General features: G+C 43.6%; 1 protein-coding gene across 2 annotated transcripts in view; it reads left to right on the forward strand.

Moving 5' to 3' along the window:
* The first annotated feature begins 13,668 nt into the window (after positions 1 to 13,668).
* Positions 13,669 to 20,870, forward strand: part of RNF19A (ring finger protein 19A, RBR E3 ubiquitin protein ligase) — a 57,469-nt gene continuing 50,267 nt past the window's right edge. The window contains exons 1-2 of one of the 2 annotated variants that reach the window (XM_066177902.1): positions 13,669 to 13,809; positions 16,737 to 16,892. The gene's annotated coding sequence lies outside the window, so the exon portion shown is untranslated. Of the gene's footprint in view, positions 13,810 to 14,381; positions 14,469 to 16,736; positions 16,893 to 20,870 lie in introns of those variants that run through there. The other variant, XM_066177907.1, reaches the window with a different exon arrangement.

Here is a 20,870-nt window from a genome sequence, read left to right on the forward strand (position 1 = left end):
AGTCTTTATGGTGCTGGAATTAAAAGAATATTTCAAAATGTGAATATTGAGTGCTTAGATAATTCTACCCTGAGTCTGCGGTGGGCTGAAATAACAAATAGTCACACAATAAGCAGAGCTGTTCACTGACTCCTGCTGCACCCACACAACCATGCTTTAGAGGAAGAGAGCAATGTGCCAGAAGCACGCTCCCTCCCAGCAGTCTCAATTGCATTCTGTCTAGGATATAATACACCACCACCTCTCCCTCTCTGACCCCACATCTCTCCCTGGCAATCCGCCTGCTGCTTTCATTTCCTTTCCAAATGGTTCTTCTTTACTCAGCCATTTACAAGGGGAAGCTGTAACTGCAGTAAGGTGCCCTCTGTGTCCTTCACTGCAGCTAGGACTGTTTCATAGGACCTGCTCATGCTGTTAGCAAGCATTTGCACTGGCATCATAAGCATCTGCTGCTCAGGAACAGGGAGAGGTTGGGCTTGTGCTCTGGAGAGAGAATGGTGCTGGGGTGAGAGGGAAGAGCAGCGCTGAAAGGAGGCTGAGGCTTCCCACAGCACTGCTCCAGTGATGCATCAGAAGGACGTTGCCCCTTCAGTGGTACATTTAACCTCACTGGCATCCTCTGTGGTGGGAAAGCCCGCTCTGTGTCAGCTTAGCAGCCCTGGGTAACACTGGAGGTGGTAATTGTCAAAAGGGTATAGTAAATGCCATGCTGAGTGTGAACATCCACTGCTATGCCTCTGCAATCCTCTGAAGCATACTTTTTCACATCCTGTTTTCTTTTGGAATAAAAGCTATTTGCTTATCAGTAGTAGGTACTTGAGTCTCTCTTTTATTTTAGCTAAAAGAAATCTCTTGTAACCATAAGGACGTACCGGGGTCACTATTTGTGAAGACAAGATATGGAGAGAATTTAATTAAATAGGACCTTGGATTTGGTATGAGACACCAACTGAGTAGCAGGAAAGAGGCTGTAGTATGAAAGGGGCTCTCCCTGGCTTCAGTGCTCAGAGGTGAGGGGAGTATCAGGAGGCAGAGCCCCAGGCAGCCCCTCAGAGGCCTGTGCGTGGAGGCAGGCTGGACCTCTCAGCTCTCCAGCCTGCAGCACAGTCACTCGGGTGCTAAGACAGGATTGAACAAAGTCTTCTTCTGGAAAAAGTAAATGGCAAGCCCTAAGCACAGTTTCAATAGATTTTTCTCTTATCTGAAGATCTCTTATTTTCCATGCCTCCCTTTCATTGTAAAGGAGATTATGTCAGAGTTATCTGTAACAGCTGCACTGTAAAATACCTCAGTCACGTGGCTTTAAACAGCCCAGAGGGGAAAAAAGAACCCAATTCTTTAAATAAAGATACATGTATTCTTGTGACATTTCCATACAATTGCAATTTTCAAGGGAACCAAACACTCATTACTACACAGTTCTTCGGAGGCCAAACCTGACCTTTAGTCAGAAAAAATTCCCATTTGGCTAAGCTTATTCATACAGCCTACAGTTCTGTTTGAATCCTACATTGACTGAGAAAATTTCAAACTGGACTGGAGAAGTAATTAGATTAAGAGTAGGACTATTAAAAAAGTGTGCATTGGCAGAGTAATGGGATATGATCCTCAGCCTCAGGAGCTGAGGTTCTTATCCTACATGTAGACTCCAGGAATTTCGATTTGGAGGAGAAGTACTTTAGAATAGTGCAGTGTAACTGTAGGGAAGAAGATGATAGTAAAGAATGACTAGAAAGAGGTTAATCAAACTAGTACATAAAAATCCAGTCAAATGTCCAACTTTTCCATATGGTAGATCACAGGTCAACAGAGAGTCTGTCTTGCAAATTCTGTCTCCCTGCTTCCAAGGTTGTGGAGATCATCTTTTCTCTGGTACACATTCACATAATGCCCCTGGGGCAGCTGTATTCATTACTTCTGTGGAAAACCATTTTCCCCTTGCATTTACAAGAAGCTAGCAGCTGGAAAGGATGAGGAGCCAGCAACAGCCAGCCTGTGATCCCCCCAGTCTGTGGGGATCACCAGGCAGCTCTCCATAGGTCACAGTAGGAAATTTCTAGACAGTTGGAAAAGAATTGGTCTCAATATTGCTCTGTGCACTGACATCAAGACATCATCTTTAGTTTTGGCAGGAAAAAATATTTAGTAGAGTAGTATATGTGCTAAGTTATGGTGGGTTTTTCTAATTTTTTCCTATTAATAGTTTAAAGGCAGGTACAAACAAAAGGCAAATGAAACTGCACAGCATGCAGTATTTCCAAAGCTGTACTGAAGTCTTGGCCTTTTGGATAAGATATTAGTAAGCATGATTACTCCACTGAAAAACAAGAAGGGACAGGAAAAACCTGCAAAACACCAAGGGAAAATAATCTCATTAAATTGGAAGGTACATAACAGTTGGGGAAGCAAGCAAGCTGCAGGGAACTAGGAGTGCATGGCAGGGCTGTGCTCCAGCAAACTCTGGCCAAGCCAGTTGGAAAAGCTCGCCATATTTCCCAAAGGAGAGTAAAAGTCATCAACACTCTCCTCCAAGCCTATCCGCGCATATGAAAGAAGGGACGGAAAGAGTTTTCTTCCACGTAACTCTTTTTAAACTGCCTTTCATTTACCTGGCTATAGAGAATGGCACTAGGATTAGATTTATACCAATAATCAGTTTCATTTATTGATTAAAATTTTGCCTATTGAAACATTATGATGTTTCAGTGGAAGTTATCCATAGGCAATAGGGATGAAGAAACTTCAAAAAGGAAAATGCCCAGAAGATACATCTAAGTGCTTGTCTGTAGCAATAGGAGCACTAGTCAGCTTGGACGCCCAAAGATTTGCCTAATTCCTGTTAAAACGTTACTCATAGTTTTCTTCTTGCCCTGTTACTTAATTCTACATGCAAACCGTTATGACCATTTCTCTGATATTGGTATATAAGTACCTCATATTCTGCCAGTATCCATTTCAGTTTCAGGAAACTTAATATTTAGATATATTGGATTGTTTTTGTTGCAATTAAACTAGCTCAACAAGTTTAATTACTCAACTTGATTAACTCAACTCCATTTGTGGCATAGAACTTCTCTATTTCCTCCAACACAGAGCATACTTTAGTGAAGTTCCACTTGCCCTTAACTTCCCTTTTCTATAGATAACAATCTATTTTCTCTAAGTGTTCTGCTTAAATTGATTTCTCAACTGAATGCAGTGTTTTGCCATCTCCTTCAGAATTCTGCAACACTAGCGAGATGGCCAGAACTGACAGCTTCATTGCTCTTGCTATGTGTCTATGTGTAAAACAGAACACTAGATCTTGCAACAAAAATATATATTCAAATTACAGATTCACTGGCATCATGTCTTCATACGCTGCTAAAATAATCTCCTGCAGTCTATATTCAGTGTTTCTATTTATGCAACTTGTATTTTGCTTAGCAGTTAGACAAAAAGAAAGCAGGCCATCATGGGCACAGCACTGAGAGGATGTTAACTCTCTCCCCTCTGGACTCTTCCTAACCTATCAGTATTGGGGGTGATTCTGTGAAAAGCATGAAAATGACAGTTCAGTATCGTGCAAAAAGCTATGATCTTGTACTTTCTCATTCTACTTATTCTAACCTTCCCTTTGTCCTGACATACTTTAAGCCCACGTGGGGCACTCTCAATGGCCGAGGGACCTGGCTGTACAAGTCCCGTGGCTTGACCCTTACACATCTCTGGTACTGCAGAAACACTAAATCAAGGTTTCATATGGAATAAAGAGGAACAAAAACTACCAACCAGCTAGCTGACATCTCTGCATAGAAAATGAAAAAAAAATCCTTGCAAAGAGGTTCCCTCACTGCTTCTCTCCAGTTGTCCGTTGTGATTTGGCTGACAGAATCCTTCAGCTGTGGAAAAACTGGTTTAAGGGTCTGAGGAATGGGATAAAAGTCTATTTGCAAATTAAACAACGTAAACTATCATCACTGATTATTCATGGCACTTTGCTTTTAAGTATGAAAAATTATACATCAAATAATTCTGCAAGGATCACCACCTAGATTTTTAGTAATGCTATGGAGGAAGGAAAAAAGGAACATTTGATATATTTTCTGATATCTGGCTAATTTGAGGACAGAATTCATCTTCCCTAACCTTAACTATTTAAATGGTAAGGTTGAACCTAAGATCATAATCTGTGCTTTCTCGACATTGAAAGAAGAAAAGGCAGATGAAGCCAGAAGGTGATTCATACAGTTTCTTCAGAGACTAGCTCACATGAGGCTACAGTATTCCACACAAAAATGACCTGCCTAAAATGTTTACACTAACCTATGTCTTCAGTGTCAGAATGTAAACTGTTGAAGGATCTCCAGTCTTCAGAACACTGTGGTACCTCCTTCATGTCCTAATTGCAGGTGTTTAGGCTCCAAGTTTTCTCTTACCATGGTAAGTAAAAAAACTTAAAAATTAGTCTTCACACATACTTATAACAGAAGAACCCAGTTTGTGGGATTTTTTCCCTTTTTTGTCAGCAAAAGTTATATAGGCAGCATCCCTCCAAACCTTTGATTACTACATGAAACTCACTTTTGGGATGGGGAGGCATTTCACTCCTATCAATTGCAACCTAGAAAAATCTAAACGGTGACACTAGCTTCTAAATTTTAGCAGCACATAGAAAGAAATTGCAAATGGGAAAGCAATCGCATCAGAGCAATTGGAAAATTGCAAGCAGTGAAAAGATTGTCCCAATAAATGTAGAGTCCTGCAAAAAGGAAAAATCAAAAAATTACAGAAAGCAAACAGGAGATGGCAAAGAATCCAAAGATCTCATAAAAATAAATTTATCATTTTGTCTTCCCCTTAGGCAGCGATATTGTTTTCATGTAACCAAGCAATACAGTTGTCACGACGCTGGTGCGGAATCAGAAGGAGTGTGTCATGAGATTGCTGCTGTCAAGCTGTAATTCAGCACCATGAAAAGGATTTCCACTGATGTCATTGGAGTATCTGTCGTCATGACTGAAGTAATTACTCCACTGAGCCCTGTCTCCAGTAGCAGGCAATACCAGAGGCTTCAGAGGAACCACTCTCCTATGAGGACTGAATGCATGTGGAGGTGCATAGTCCTCCCTGGTCAGTGGTTAGTAGATTGCATCATTTGCTTGTTGCCTTCTTCAGCTCTGTAGTTACATGAATTTCTTACTGATCGTAAACTTATCCAACTTTTTGGATTTGTCAGCTAAGTATCTGGGTGTAATAATGAATTCCAGTCACCAATAACTTCAGCTTCTCTATTTCATGGCCCAAACCTGACAGATAAGTAAGTGGTGAACTGGGATGACCTAAAGTCTAAACCACACAGCCTGGGCAGTGCAGAGAGACACCCACATAAGCAGAGATGTGTGTTGCCAGTTGCTGTTGCAGAGAATAATTTTGTAAATCTCGTAACCTCAGTATTCCCTAGGGAAGTGAAGGAAAAAAAAAAAAAAAAAACAAAAAAAACAAGCACCACTGGAAAGACTAGGATCAACGATCTTGACCAACCCAGTGTCAGCACTAATGCTGCAACAACACAGAGCACTTCGCAGCCTGGAAGGCTGGTGAACTATTGTTCTTCACTGAGCTCCATGCTTGCACAGCCAGCTGAACTCAAGTAGAACTGGCTCAAATGCATCTGCAACCCCGTACTTTATAGATAAACCCACCAACAACATCAGAGAGTCTGCCCACTGAGCATTTTGGCTGCCCTTTTGTTGCTTCAAGCAGAAACCTGGACTATCTCAGTGATTAAACTTTATCAAAACCTGAAACAAAAAAAAATTAAACAAGTTTCAGTGTCAAATGTCAACTCTAACACCTTAGGGATAAAATGGGGGGCAGAAACACCTTCCATAAAGCAATGAATAGCACTGCAGTCTCCAGGGAGGACTCACTTCTGCAGGTCTTATAGCAGAGTGCATCTGCAGTAAGTGTAGGTTTAGGAATGGCATCTGAAAGAGAAAATGATCTCCCAAAAGCCAGGTGAAACCCTAACCCCTCTTTCTAATCATCCAGACTTTGTGACTCATAAACCTCGGGTGAGAGGAAATCTCTGTCTGTATATCTTGGCCAGAATTGAGTGCAGGGGGTGGAGCAGCGGGCACAGTGAGTGTAGTCTTAGGTGTCATGTGTTTAGTTGATCTAATGCAAAAATAGAAAGGAATCAAGGGAAACAACTCTGTGAAGACAAACCAAGGAGGGAAAAAAAGGGAAAAAAAGCAATACCAACACACGCAGTGCCTTCTGTAGAACTTGAGGCAGACACAGTCCTCAGAGAAGCCAAATCCTCTGACTCCTGACTTGATTACTTTGGGACAGTAGGCAAATTCTAGAATGAAAATAAAAAGTCTAGTTCTGCTTCCAGAAATTAACAAGTATGGCCTCAAACATATGATATATATTTTAAATAAATTCTATTTTCTTTTTGAGGAGAGGCACAGTTGGCACACCATCCAAAAGCTGTTGCACTCTACTTGTAGCATGGCAGAAGTGAAGCCGGATGGAGTACCAGCCCCTGGGGACCTTGGTGGACAGCAGTGAGAAGAAAACACACAGCATTTTCCTCCCTTTGGCATCGATGCAAATGCACATAAAGAACCCCATGTAGGGCCTTGAGAGGAAACTCTAAGAGGAGCAGCTGAGGTCACTTGTTCTGTCCAGGCTGGAGAAGAGGACACTGAGGGGAGACCCCACTGCAGTTTCAACTTCCTCGTGAGGGGAAGAGGAGGGGCAGACACTGATCCCTGTTCTGTGGTCCCAGTGACAACTCAAAGGAATGGCCTGGGGAGTTTTAGGTTGGATATTTTAAAATGGTTCTTCACCTAGAGCATGACTGGGCACTGGAACAGCTCCCCAGGGAAATGGTCATAGCACCAAGCCTGACAGAGTTCAAGAAGTGAACAATCCTCTTGGGCACACGGTGTGACTCTTCTTTGGATGCTTCAGGTACTTCTCTTGTATGAGGAAAGGACATTTGAGAACAGCACTTCTCTTCCGGTCACATTGCATCATGGTCAATCTAGGCATGTCCTGGTATGCTGCCTACCATGGATCAAAAACAGGATTTAGAGGTCTCTGTCAAAGATTTAACTATGTACCATTCCTGGGTAAACTCACAGCCCTGCAGTCACTGCCCTCCTCTGTGTGATGGAAAAGAGGCTTGAAGTTTTGGAAACTGTTGGAGAGAGCATTGGAATTGGATGCTCCTGACCACAGGAAACTGCTGTTATTAACTTGTGTCTGGAGTCAGCTTCATGCAAGGAAGCAAGAGTTTCACACTTCTGGAAGGCCTGGCTCTGGCTAGCCTGAGGAAACAGAGACAACAGAGGAGACTTCTGGGCAAGAGGTAAAGGCCAGAATTGCTGCTTTATGAGGGTCATGCTGAGCGCAGTCACAGTAAACAGCAAACTTGCCAGTGATGTTGGCAGGAAGGAAGGCATGGTCATGATGCTCGTGGTGAAATGGCCATCCCAGTTCTGGCCTCAGTGCACAGAGGAGAGCACTGCAGTTGTAGGATTGACCTGGTGATGCTGGGGAGAACCAGGCTGAATCAGAGTGCTCTGCTCGTGTCCTCTGCCCTTGGCAGTGGCTGGGGCTGCAGAATGTTTTACTGTAAGTGGGAATTGCCAGACAATCTGGCAGAGCTGTGTTTGCAGCTCCTCACGTAGAGCAAGTGACTCTCTCCTATGGCTCATCTGCCCTGGTGAGGACAGGAGGGGTGACACGTTTCTGGAAAGCTCTCTGCACAGAAGTTCTGTGCCCTACTGCTGCTTGCTGCTGGCTCTCACAGCTATCGTATGAGAAAATGTGTTCCCTAAGCAGGGGCTAAAGGCAACCACTCCTCACCACCTCTGTCCTTTTCATCCACCAATCCAACTGCACACAGTAATGCTCCTGGTCAGAGCTCTGCTTCTGTGAGCTCTCCTTGAAGTCAGCCAGAGGCAAGGCCATATGGAGTCTCTCCACAAGGATGTGTTTGCACCCTGAGGTGCCTGCCCATGGCTCAGGACCCCATTTCAGCCCTCAAGAGCCATCAGCCCATCCAGATGATGGATCTTACTGAGCCAAGTACACGTGTGGGTTGATGTCCCAGCCTGGCCTCAGCCTGGCCCCAGGGAAGTGCCCAACACTCAGGCTGTCCCAGTGTCCCAGTGGTTTAGGGCTGGAATGGTGGGACAGGCCCTGCCACTATGGGGAGTCCCATGGGGTCTGTGCTGCTCCCTGACAGGATGGTTTTGTGGCCACAGGAGGGTCAGAGGTTGTACAGTCCCTGTCCAGTCAAGGAATACACCTTGCTCACTGTCCTTGTCCAATGTGTGCTCACACTGAACATGTAACAGCTGGCATGACCACGTGTGACAGCATGTAACTATGGGTTGTGCCATGTCACGCCTGCTCAGAACCCCTTCCTTCTGCTGTCCAGGCTAGCAGCTGGTACACCGGCTGCAAACACATGCTGTCTTCAGGTCCACTGACCTCCTGGCCATGGACTAGAGGCAGGTCAGCAGACATTGGAAGGTGCTCTTGAGGAGAAACACTCTGCTTCTGCACATCCCACAGACAGTTGACAGAGGCCCCTCATTATCACATAGATGGTTTATATTTTTTAAGCCTGTGATACTTAACTGCGGCATGAGGACATGCAGAGAGAAGGCCACAAAAGCCTGATGCGACACATCTGGAGATCCCGTACTGCCAACAGCAGAGCATGGCCACAGTGTGCACTGAAGTGGAGCCCCTGTGGGCATTGAGCCCCTCCCTCACCAGCCTCCCTGATCCCAGTTTATTTGTGAGGAAGCCTCATCTCACTGCAGATGAGCCACCCCATGAAGAATTAGGCAGTAACAGGGCAGAACTTCCAGGTACAGTCAGTGTGTCACCATGAAAATATGGAGGAGGTGTTTGTGGCTCAAAGGACAGATAAATCTGAGCAGATACTTGCCCTTCCTCTCAGGGAAAGTCAAGGGTAAATGCTCCCTGGCTCTGACAAAGACAGAGTGTATATGCTGCTTGAAGGACCCAATTGAGACCAATTTCAGAAAAAGTAGAGGCCTTCCCTGAGCAGGGTTATTTCCACCATGACTTTCATCTCTTCAGATCTCTTCAGATGATGAAAAAGTTATTTAGAAAACCCTACAGCACTTTTACCTTTATGCAACATTTCCCCTCCATCCCACTGCTCTCACCCTTAAACCAGCAAAAACATTCTTGCTCAAGCTTTCCAGAAACAATTTCACCTTTGGGCAGAGAATAAGCACATAACTTCTGAACTCAGAAAACCAGAAATTTCAGGCTGTTCTGACTCAAAGAGGAGGAAAGCTCAAGAGACTAGAATGGAAACAGTGTTGTGCAACAGAAATTATAGTCTCCTGCTCCTTGCAGTATAACTCTTGAATTTCATTTATTTTTCTAACAAATTGAAGTTCCCTGAGGATATTGACAGCAATAGCCAACTGGCATTTAAAAATGGCTAACTCCAAGAAAATATATGGGTATCACTTTTGCATCCTGCAACTCCTTACCTCCAGAGCTTAAATACTACATCTAGGAGTAGAGTTTTAAGTATTTGAGAAATTTTAAGCTCATATAGTAGTCTTTTGCAGACTTCTGGAGTCTTGTAAGTTGAATGACATCTTAAAAGTGTTCACGAGCACTTTTTGGATTCAGACACTCAGATTTCTCAACTTATTTTTATTCTCTGTCATAGAGGCTGGAAATAAACCTAAATAAATTTTATTTATTTAAACAGATTTTCTTTCTTGCAATACGCATGTTCGAGGGAGTGCAATTTTATGTATTATAAATTTTCTACTTTTACGGTTTTTTTATTGACTGCTACAGAAACTGATTAGATCAGATGATGTAATTCTAAGATATCTCAGATGTTCGAAACGGCTATGGAAGCCTTCATCTTTAATGTTTTATGACATGCCAAAAAATTTGGAAAGTTCTCAGCTTACACATTATTTACCGGTATCTTGCCACTTTGTAACTCGGATCAGTGAGATTGCATCTATTTGTCACTAATCCATTATCCTAGGCTTGTCATCATGGTACACAGGTATTAATTTTATTATTTTTTTTAATCTACTGCACTCAATACAATTTATGACAATCAGTGCTTGGCAAATAATCTTTCACAATGGGCAAACAGAAACCTGATGGTATTCAACCCTTATTCCTGTCCTGTGCAGTTTGTCTCTTAGCTCTATTTATATATAATATTTATCACTTATATAGTGGTATTTATTAATATTTCCTATTTTTGCATGCCTGTTTTCTGTTTTGCATTTTGCTATCCATACATATTGCAGATATTTTAATTCATCAAAGGCTTTTATCCTTTCTTCTTTAGTTGCAAGTCAGAATGCATTTCCATACTACATTTTTTCCAGAGGCAAAATTGATCTAGACAGTTCTCTTCCTTCCCTATGCCACTTGTTCCTGCTGCCACATCAATCTTCTGCAATGCTTTTTGTGCAAATGCAGCCATCTGTGGGGCAACACTGTTAGACAGATCAGTAAAATGAGGGGTGCTAAAAATAAAGTCTCCAGGAAAAAAAAATAAATTGGTGAGACAGTTGAGCTGAAAAACATAGGAGAGTGGTGAATCTTTCAACAAAGGGTGTTCTCCAAAACAAGATGAAAGAAAAATCAAGGATCAAAAGGGGAAGGGTTGAGGACAGGTTTTTTCCCTAAAAATGATGGGCTGGAGACCAGATGATGACAGAGTCTGCAGGAAACATGGAATTACCTATACAAAAATAGAGTTTGACTTTGCCCATTTTTTGTTGAAGATGATAGTTGAATATTCCATAAAAGATTTCAAAGGGAGACTTAGATGTGGGATCAGAGACATGGAAACATCTACCCATCATATTTGATACTCTTCCAATATGAGTATAAAGAAAAGACCACCAACACATGAAATTCTGGCCCAAGGTGCTGATTTTACACTACCATATCAAACAGCAGTATTTCATATGTAAATACTGAAATTACACTGAGGCCAGCAGTCCAGATAAGCAAAGATTATGAGAAGGATATACAAATTTGAGATGAGGTTGTCTATCTCATACCCTTTTAGCCATTCCTTACCACCAAGAAAAAAAGCACTTTCCTTCCTCAGCCCCCTCTGCTCACCTCTCTTCACGTTGATATGATTTTCACCCTTCCATGTTTGACAGCAAGTTGTGTGTGCTTATGCCTCAATAGAACATACCAGGTGCTTTGCTCTGAGGGCAGTATTTTTGTATTGTGATGTAATACTTTGTACTCTTCTGTCAGCAACTGAATTAAATACCCACAAAGGTTAAATCCTAGATGTTCTTCAGAAAGTGTTTTGGAAAGACAGGCTAGCTCACATTCTTAAATCTTGCATGCCTCACCAAATGCAGTGTGCATAAGGTAATTCCTCTCTGCTCAAGAGTTTCAGCAGCCCCTACTTTCCCTTAATACCTCTTTGTCATCCTGTTCTATAATAATAAGCTAGCAAGCAAGCAAACAAATGTATCTTCCCTACGTACCAAAATAAACAACCGCCAGTTTTGGTGTACAGCTTGTGCAGAAAAGAGTTTCTTCCTTCCCTATGGTTAGTGTATTTTGTTAATCGACTATTTTAAATACTTCTGATGAAAAGCACCTACTTGGCTGCAGGCTCTCTACTGCCAAGCTCTCAGGATGGCTGGCTGGAGGTTTGCTTTGTCCCTCATCAGCTTCAAGGAGAAACCATCTCACCACCACAGTGACTGCTCAATGTCCCAGTACAGAATTTTAGAACATCTGGGCTCTGTTCCCCTCCTATTCTCCAGCATTAGCCAAGAGATTTCAGAACATTTGTACTGATCTGCTGAATCCCTCTGGACATTTAGAAAGTAATACATTACTACACTGCTTTGCTGGCTGGTTTTTGTTGTATTGGTAGCTACACATTTGAACTGGTAAAATGGTTTGCTGTTGCTATTCCAAAATCTGTTCCCTATACTACCATGCTATTCTATATGCTTATCTTTTTGTTTCTCTCTTCATTTTCTTTCCCTCACGCACCTCCATTCTTGGGTTTTTTCTCATTTTATGAGCTAATTCCCTTTCTCTAATTCCCTTTTCCAGTATCAGACCTCATACATAACAAAGTGTCCAAGATTTTACTCTGCAGGTTGTTGTATGCAATAAACTTCTGCATATCTTACCCAGCTAAACACAATGGCACTACTTACATGGCCTAAGTGACATGTACGTGTTTGCAGTACTGAAGCCTGAACAACTCACCTAGCCACTGGCTTTTACAAGCAAAGAGGGAACTGCCATGGTTTGTACACAATATGCCAAAATTCCAGTATAATCTCATTGGTGTTACCCTTATTTTCCACTTCCCCTCCCTGTATGTTGTAACTGCCTATTCTGTCATTTCAGATTAAGTATCTCACCACTGAATGACTTGTATTTACTTTTAATTTGATATACTGGAAGTAGTCCTATTGACTTAAACAGAACAATGCACATAAATAAAGGTAAGTATACGTGCAAACCTTTAACTGATGGTGCACTGCAAATCCCACAGGAAAAGCATGGTACATTTAATTTATTTTACTATCCCTGTGCATATTAAATGCAGGCTGGGTGATAAATAACTTTTTTCCAGAGTAAGTTTTCAGGTTTCATTCCAGCTTAACAGAAGAAGCACTAGTTATAAGGACAGGATCAGCTCCCGTTCCACAGAATTCTGAGATGACATGAAATAGTATGAATGATTAACTAGGAGAAAAAAAAAAAAAAGCACACGATTTAAACCCAATATAATAATAACGTCGGCAGAGAATTCTGAAACATGCCAGAGGAGATTTGGAATTGGGCCAGAAGTGGAGGTCAGGAGCAGCAAGCAGGCTGTGGGAGAGGGCGGCAGCTACGACAGGGTTGCAGAGGGAGGGAATCCCGTGGCAGACGGCGTGAAGGTGGGGAGCTAAGGGTGAACCCGAACTCAAGGACGGGTGAGCGATGCAGGGCGGCCGGAGGCAGCCCAGGGCTCGGGCTGACCGCAGCTAAATGCAGAACAGGGCCATGCCACGAAGGAAGAGCTGGGGGCTCGAGGGCAAATTCTGAGGCGGCTTCTGTTTCAAATGGCAAGGGGGGGGGGGGGGCGAGAAGAAGGTAAATCTGTATCTTACAGAAGGGAAAGAGAGTTTTGTCATTTTGGCAAGTGAATCAGCGCTCAGCAGCACGACCCTATTGAAACGCCCCAATAATTCATTCTTCGCCTCGCACTTTTCCATTTCCATGGGTGTGAAGCCCACGGAATTGTACAGGCATATAACGCTGTACCCCGTGCTGCTGCTGCAGCTGGCAGCGCTGCGGCGTCCCCCGCCACGGGGGCAGAGACACCGCACTCACCCCGCCGGTTCCGAGCATCCCCCGCACCGCGCCGGGGGCGGCAGCGAGCGGGGCCCCCGGGAGGCGGCCCCGGCCCCACCGCGGGGTCCGCAGCGCTCCCGCCCGCCGGGGCCGCCCTGTCGGGGGCGGGCGAGGGGCGGCACCGCCGTGCGCGTTGAGCTCAGCGCGTCGCGGAAACCGACGGCGCGGGCACCGCCTCCCCCCCGGGCAGCCCCGGCCCCGGTCCCGGCCCCGCGTCGCCCCGCCCCGCCCCGGCCGGGCGGTGCCGCCCCCTCCGTTCCTCACTCACACACACAGACACACACACACACATAGACACACACACACACACGCACGGAGGCGCTTCCTGCGCGGAGCCGGGCTCGGGCGAGCGGAGCGGCGCCGCTTCCTCCCGCCGACTCACAGGTACCGGGGGTGGGTCCGCGGCGGGGCGGGAGGCGCCGAGGGGCCCGGCGGTGGCGGCGTCCCCCGGCTCGGGCCTCCGCCGGCGGCCGCCGCCCTGAGCGTGGCGGCGGGTGAGGGGTGGAGCGGAACCTCCGAGCCGGAGCCGCCTCTGGGCGGGAGCCCGAGCCCGGCGGGGAGAGGGCCCGGGAGCGTCCTGGGGGCCGGGGGAAGTCGGCGGCGTCCCCCGCTGCTCCTCACATTGCTGGAGGGTGAAGTCATCGTGCCCATTGTCTCCCCCCAGGCGGCGCGAGCGGCCCGTGGCGGAGGAGGGGACCACGGCCGGCCCCCGGGGCTCGGGAAGCCCGGGAACCCCGGGTGGGTCCCGCTCGGCCCCGGCGCGGCGGGCGCGGTGTGCGGGGAGGAGCTGCCGCCCTCCGCCAGCCTGGGTGGGCCGCGGGGGCCCCTCGGCCGGCGCCACGCTCCCGCCGCCCGACAGCGGCGTCGGACCGGGGGCCTGGGAACTCCGGCACTTGAACTTGCGGGGCACCGGGAGAGCGGGCACAGGGAGGGGAGCGCGAGCAGCTCCCGGGCCTCCAGCGCACCCCGGGGGCACCGTGCGCACCCTGCCCCTGAGAGCTTCTGGTTGACCTCGCTGTGGTCTGTTGCCCACCCCGGATCCGGTGGGTCGGTGGAGCGGAGGAATGTCAGGGATACTGGATCTCGGCCGTGAAGGCGGTGGGGGACAAGCAGTGGGGAAAGCAGTGGGAACAGCCCGCGTCCTGCCAAGTGTTTTCCTTGCGCAGGTCCTTCTGCAAAGCTGGGAGTTCTCCACCTGGCAGTTTGCTGTACACACAGAGCAGCTACTGCAGGCGCACGTTCGAAAGACAGGGAGGAATTGGTAACAAACTGTGTGAAAGCCAGCGTGTATGTAAGTGAGCTGAAGAGGTGATGACTGGCAAAGAGAAGGCGTCCTTCTGCCTTTCTCCTGCTCCAGTACTGCCTCTTGACAGAAAGAAATGGGGCTTTGCCAGAGGGGTGGTAGTGGAATGGACTTATGGGGATGTGCCAAAGGGGCAGTACTAGAATGCTGTTAGTGCTGAGCAGAGAAATCAAAATTTAAAGCCTTCATGCCCTTGTGGTTGCTTATTGGATATGTGCCTGTGTTTCTCCATGAGGAGCTCAACAAATCTTGTTTCTGTTAAAATAATGTAGTTTGCATTGGTACTGATTAGTGCTTTATCTCAGCTGTCATCAAGGGTAGCATTATTTTATTAAGCGTAGTTTGGGGAAACACGTCTTGCAGGGTTTAATTCTGGAGACAAAACCCAAACATAAATACATTTTTTAAAAATAATTTCCCCTCTCAGTGTTTTTTTAATAATTAATCTTTTTGTTCAGACAAATAACCATATTTCAGTATCAAATTAAATGTTTCTCATTAAATTCGTTGAAAAAGAGAGTTTCTGGTTTAATATCCAGGTCAGACTGAAGTAAAATTCTGAAGTGCCCAGCTAACAGAATTCACTTGAATACTTAGAAATGATGGCTGTGTAACATAACAGTTTACAAAATCTGGTACTTATTTAATTGTAAACATTTAAATGCTTGTACTTCAAGCTTTCAAAAAGCTGAGAAAGCACTTTTTTTTTTTAATTGCATGTGAACTCAGCCTGTTTGTCTGGAAAATGAAAGTTTCACTTTTGCACAATGATAATAATGCTAATCTTGAAACAAGTTCAGTAGAAGGCTTACATATGTGCAACTCTTCTGTGTGCATATTTCTTGTATGCCAGTTTCAACTGTGTTTTATACAATTCAGCATTTATAAAATGCTGAATTCAAGCTATTATGTTTGTGTTGTCAGCTAATTTTGAGTTTGTGGACATCAGATCATCATTTCTAAAAGGAGTTGAAATGTTTAAGTGTGGTTTTCTTCTCTCCATTTCAACTTAAATCTGTCAGACAAATGACACATTCTTTATGCAGAGCAACCATCAGATTTTGATTAATTGTACTAGCTGAGGCTGAGGAGGAAAGAAGATGCTTGACAGATGTATTTGTTTACCTTCGTGGTGTGTACAAATTCTGATCTCTCCATTAGTAAATGAATCATTAAAACTCCCTTGGCTATGGGATTCCCAGTTAACATTAATAAATGCATTAGGAAAACTTGTTTTGTGTAAATATTATCAACCTGTGAAAGAACACAAGCCCTTGAATTATTTTGGCAGTTAGGTAGAGTCTTTTGTGGTGGAAAATATATGGTATATGCTTCCCCCCACCTTATTCTTAATTAACAGCATTTAGCTACTATTCCCCACGAGAAAAACTTCAGACTGAATTTATTCAGCGAGTAGGTGGTTCTTCCTAACTAGTACAGAATGTAGGGTTTTCTCCCCTGTTTACTGGGCCTCTTTGATCCACGCTTAGTCTTATTAAAGTATTCCTTACAAAGATCCAACACACACACTGCCCCCCTTCATTCCAGGATGACAGTGTAGGATGCCTAAATCCTTTCATAGGACTTCTGAATCCTGGTTTGGAAGCACTAAGAAAGATCTTTGAGCTATGAAGTGCAACTAAAGTGCTCTGGACCACTGTCCTCTGATGGCCTTTGGCCAAGCTTGTGGTCTCCACTATGGGGTCAGTTTACTCTGGCCTGTGGTCAGACATCCATATTAGCTTTGTGATTTGTTCTCTGAATTGTGTGTAAACATCGTGTACTAGCCGAGCAGAACAAATTTTAATACCTGAGTTAAACAAGTTGATGGATACGTGTTTTGGGTTCTACTCCTAGTGTGATTTCTGGTTTGTAGCTGGGATATGAGTCAGTCTGATTCCTTCTGAGGGTCAGCCAAAGCTCTTTGAGTGATTAATAAAAGTATTAATTTTGACACTGGCTTATCCAAAAAGAAGCTGATTCCAGATTTTTGTCTTGTTTGTCTTAGCTCCGTTTCCATTGTGCCTTCTGCGTTAACTGATGGAAGATGTGTAGCTGAATGAATCGGCGTACCCAATACAGCTTCAGGACACTGGGACTGGTGTTGGATCTTACTGCTAAAAGCATGTGAATTGCACCTGGAGGTAGAACTTCTACCAAGAAGGTAAAAAGTTACCTTGAGTTTTAGAGCACTGATCATTTTATTAGTGTTGCAATGTACCATTTTTCTTCCCCAGTAGGAAGAATGTGGAAGAGGCTGTATCAGTACCTCTTAAAACAGTTGTTTGGGGTTTTTTTAAAGGCTCCTGTTTTTCCCAAGAGGAGGCTTCCTTTTATTTCTGAGTTTCTGAAATGGAAGTTTTATTCTTGTTTTATTCTAATTTTAGTTAATTTCCAGTAGTTTGTGTTTTAAATCATCAATGAAATAATCTTAAAGGAAAAATGTATACCTTTGTGTGTTGTATATAGGTTATACTTCAGATACTGTTGTGCTCTACTTTAACCCAGAAAGGAACTTACAAGTAGAATCTAGAGTAGAATTGCATTCTTCTCCCTTAAGTATTCACTTGAGGGATTACTTCAGCAGATTTCTTCAGGCACTTTTAAAAATTTATTTTATTTCTTGGTGCATTGTAATAACTAATAGGTGTTTAGTATATGGCTGATACGTAGGTATTGACAGATTTCTTCCAAACTTCTGTAAAAAACTAATGTTCACCTTATCATCGCAGATCTTTTAGTAAGTTTATTTTCTGGTTGATGGAAAGAGACTTTGTGGAAGAGATTTCACTCATCTGAGTCATAAGGTGGCTTAGTCTTTTCTTGAGTGATCTTGATTGTTTCATGTACATTTCTGGCAGTTCTCAAGCACTTCATAACTCTGTTTTTTCTTGGTTTTGGTTGCTGGTCCTTCTCTGGCATGGGTTGCTTGTTTTTTCTGTTTCTTTTGCTCTTAGTGTAGGTACTGAGTCAAGGATCCAAACCAAAGCAATGGGTATCTAGAAAGAGCCATAAATGTTGTGTGGGACTAGAATATTCCAGGGCTCTACAAGAAGTTTTCTTCCTGTTGTGAGCATGTCTTATGCCAGCTTTAGAATGGTCTTTGAGTTCTTCGAAGTGGAATTTGCAGAAGGGAGAAAATCCCTACAGGTGGGCTCTGAGATGTCATTTGTGATACCACCCTTAGGTCTTCCATCATTAAGGCAAGTGAGAACAGCTTTGAGTATCTGTTTTGCTTTACCTCCATTTATGTTGTTGTAGCATAATTTTTAGAAGAATTAACCATACCTTGAGCCTTATCCATGGAACAAGAAAAAGTAGGAGTACTTTCATTTTAGGTTACTTTTTTTTTTTTATGGAAAGATTACTGTAGACTTTTCCACTATTGAACTGTGGATTGAAGTCAGTCGCCTGCTGGGCCACTGGTACCTTCCTGTTGGACGTGTAGCCAGACACTGTAATTAACCATTTACAAGATGAGAATAGGTGTTGCCTTTTTTTTTTTTTTTTCCTTTTCCTTTTTAAGGGTGAGTTTCCAAAGGTTCACTTTGGATCTAGACATCCTGCACCACTCTGGAAAGCTGATATAAGACTTATTTTAACCTAAATCAGCTTAGCGAAATGACCTAATGAAGTGAGCTAAAGTTCATATATACAGGTGTTTCCTCAGGCATTAAAACTTCCTCTCTTTAGAGGCCAGCATATCCCCTAATGATGTCTTCAGTAAGACATTTTAAAGGGCATCTTGCAGAAGTAAATGTTTGTACCAATTGAGTTTGGTATAGTCACTTGGTTTTGCTTCCTAAATAGAACACAACTCTGTTAATGCAAGTATCCTGTTATTGTTCAGCACAAACTGTCATTGTGGGACTATGTCAGTTCTGTTCTGCTTCCGTTTATAGTTGAGACAAATTTCTGTTAAACAAACATTTTTCCATAGGTCCTTTAGTTGCTCCCATAAGGCAGATTAGAGCTTACTCTAAATTGGAGCCCCTGGCTGTCCCCTTCTGTTGTTCCATTTAGTAGATGAAGAACTGCTTCAGCAAAAGGACTAACTCTGGGGAAATTGCATGCAGTGAGAATCGTGTTGTTTTGTTCTTACTGTGTTTCACTTATGCTTCCTATCCTTAGTAAATAAAATTACCACTTTTAAGTTTCTTGGTTAATGACCAAATTTTTCACATAAAACTAAACTATGTGCACCACATCAAGTAATCAAGTTCTGTTTTTATCCTGTAATGCTTAATATGTCAGACCAGCTGTAGTGGTTTGTGTCTTGTGTATGACTTCTGGTGAGATAAATTTACCTCTCACGTATTCTCAAGAAATGCTTTTAGGGAGTGCAGAGTGGTCTTGCACCTCGGGGGATCTTCTGAGCAGTGGAGGTTCAGGTGGGACTGAAGGTTTTAGTTGAGGACTGGGCCTTTGGCAGTGCTGCTTGGCTAGCCTTCTGGATATGATCGCTCCACAGCACTAGTGCTGCCTTGCCTTGTTTTTATTTTCAAGTATTTAAACAAAATAACCTTGTAAACTGCTCTTAGACAAATAAGAGTCTTTCTTAGCACCATAGCAGTTGCATTCCAGAGGAAAAGACTATTGGTGTTGCCATGCCTAAATGCGTCATTCATCTGTTTCCTTTGCTAAAAGTACATGGTGCTCAGAACTTACTGTATATTTCTGTGAAACTGGACAAGGGGAGGGATGTTTTGGCAGATCTTCTGCAGTATCGTCATTCAGAACTCAGTCTCAGGAAGAAACATTTACACTTTCTTTTAGGAAATAGAAGGCTTTTATTTTGTGTAAATTAGATCGTTGAGGAGTGCTTTAGGCTTTTTATGACCTGGAAACTGGGGCCATATGCCAAGCCCATATTCAGTGTTGTAGCTCTTCCTCGTATCAAGATCTAATAGGACTTTCCCAGTACGTGTTTTAGTGAGTGTTAGTTAACATCTGTACAGGAACGGTATATAATAAGTGACAATGCTGACAGAGTATTTGTTGCAACATACTGTTTGGCTTTCTTCCTTCATATCAAAATGCATTATGTAGGGAACTTCCAGGTGTCCCTCAGACTTCTGATAGTGGAAGAACATTTGGATGGGAATAAATAGTGATTCTTGTGACATCATCCTGCTGGCAAAGATGAAGCCTGATAAGAAACATTTTCTCCTGGTCAGCCGTTGGGAAGTATCTTGCTCTGCGTCTGCCTTTCATGTTTCCGTCGTAAGCAATCTAATACGTTGATCAATGCAAAGAAATGTGTCTGGAAGGTAGAGCATGTTCAAGGTTACTTTATTTTTAGATTGTGTACTGGAAAAATAACTTTAATCAAAGTGTTCTCCACCGTATGTCCTGATGGAGGTGCTCTGATTTTGTCTTGTACTATACTATTAAGTCAAATATAAACAGAATAAAGCCTTTTAAATTACCTATTTTTTTTTTGCCTGAGTTGGAGACCTTGCTTCAGTTTACTGAAACAAGCAGCTACCTTTTCACTTTCATTTTACCTGTGAAACTGTATCTGATACTTTTTGTTTGACTCTTGCTTTTTTCAAAAGAAGTTAAGCTTTTCTTTATATGATACTGCTAAAAACGCTTTGGGATACCAGGAGCCCTTTTACTCAGGGTCAGAGATGGGGAGGTATCAAACTTCTAGCTCCTCTCTAAGCTAAGGGAATGAAAGTGCTTATAAGTCTCTGAAGCCAGGCTGTTGCTTTACTGAAGTGTAAGATTTTACAATCAGTGTAAGTTTTATCTGTGGGACAACATAGAGGAGAAACCTAAAAAGCTTTTGTGCACACTGCTTTTCATTTCATACCACCGTGGTTTTAAGCCATCTGCATTTTGCTTGAGAGGTTTTAGTACTTAATGACCAAAAGTATTTTCCTCCTAAAGTTCCTATGTGACTAGTTTGGGGGTTTTTTTAATCTCTCTCTCTTCACCTTCCTGTTCCCATTTGCTCTTGCATTTTCTTCCCTCTGTGTCCCAGTAGGCTTTGTTTGGACTTTGTCTGTGGTGGTTGTGCCTAGCTGCAGAAAAGCAGACTTCGCTTTCTGTGACCTGACACCAGGAAGAAATTCAGCCAGGGCAAGAATAGAAGAGAGCCTGTAAACTCAGCACAGGAGTCCTGAGTCTTTCCATT

Source organism: Chamaea fasciata, unplaced genomic scaffold (genome assembly GCF_029207755.1).
Source record: "Chamaea fasciata isolate MVZ Bird 193981 ecotype frontalis unplaced genomic scaffold, bChaFas1.0.hap1 SCAF_1, whole genome shotgun sequence".
Classification (NCBI taxonomy): domain Eukaryota; kingdom Metazoa; phylum Chordata; class Aves; order Passeriformes; family Sylviidae; genus Chamaea; species Chamaea fasciata.